The sequence below is a fragment of the Octodon degus genome, unplaced genomic scaffold, assembly GCF_000260255.1.
Source record: "Octodon degus isolate 3935 unplaced genomic scaffold, OctDeg1.0 scaffold00201, whole genome shotgun sequence".
Classification (NCBI taxonomy): Eukaryota; Metazoa; Chordata; class Mammalia; order Rodentia; family Octodontidae; genus Octodon; species Octodon degus.
The window spans coordinates 3,368,570-3,369,762 of NW_004524777.1; the positions used below are offsets into that span (position 1 = coordinate 3,368,570).

The 1,193-nt window shown below is 35.9% G+C and overlaps 1 pseudogene; it reads left to right on the forward strand.

The window, feature by feature from the left end:
• The first annotated feature begins 318 nt into the window (after window positions 1–318).
• On the forward strand, window positions 319–431 carry LOC111813585 (annotated as a pseudogene).
• Window positions 432–1,193: the final 762 nt, after the last annotated feature.

Consider the following 1,193-nt stretch of genomic DNA (forward strand, 5'->3'; position numbering starts at 1 on the left):
TTGGTGGAACCTGGGATTGAACTCAGGCCCTTGTGCTTGCCAGGGAAGCACTTATCCACTGATCCTCCTTATTCTGAAGGCATAAATTTCAGGCCATTATTTTGTTGTTCAGTTATTATTTTATTGACCCCATCGTTATTATGTGACCATATAGAACATTTACTACTTGGAATTGAGATTCCCATTGCAGTTCAATATATCCTTGATTTTTCTTAGTATTCAATGCACATTTGAAAAATTATTCCTTTTGTGTTCATAAAGACATATGTCTGTTTCATCTTGCTAACTGATTCATTTCTATCCCAAAGTCCTTTTCCAATTGCTGCTCGGCCTTTTGATCAAGTGCAGTATCTGTTCTTATCAGCTTAATATCTGATATGTCCTGTATCCAAAGCCCTTTTCCAAGCTCCTTCACACTGGATGCATCCATTTCTGAGGAAGTCCTGTCCTTTGTACTATAACTGTGACCTCGTTATTCTTAATGTCAGCCCTGTGCCATCAACATTCATTGCAGTTCTATCTTCGTTGTCGTCATCTGTACTTAGTAGCAATTAAATGTTCCTCATCCTTCTGAATTTTCTTTTGCTTTGAGTTTTGTTTTGTCTGGCATTAATATTGCTACATCTGCTTTCTTTTTGTTGGCACTTAAGTATGCTTTTTCAATTCTTTTATTTTCAACCTTTTTGTGTTATTTTCTTTTACATATGTGTCTTATAAGTGGCGTATAGCCATATTGGCTTTTGACCTAATCTAAGAGTCTTTGTCTTTTAATAGGGCAATTAAATATTCACATTTATTGTCATTACTTGGATTAATTCCTGCCATCTCATTTTAAATTTTTTTTTATTTAGCCTGCTTTTTTTCTATTCCCTTTGCTGCCTTTTGTTAGATGGACAGAATTTTTTGGTTTGATTTCATTTCCACTAATAGTTTGAAAGCATACATTTTATTTCAAAGGTTCAGAGTTTACCCATCCATCATACAGATACAGTCTCTGCCAATACTTAGCATCAATCAGAATGTCTTTTCTCTCTCCAAACAAGTATGTTCATTAGCGTACTCATTCCTGCCTCTGCTCTCTCTTTGCCACCTCACACTGGTGGCCCTGCCTAATGCTGCCACTTCAATCACTTCTTATGTTGCTGCATTCTCTTAACAGGTTTACTCATGCTTTGATCATAGCTTTTTATATC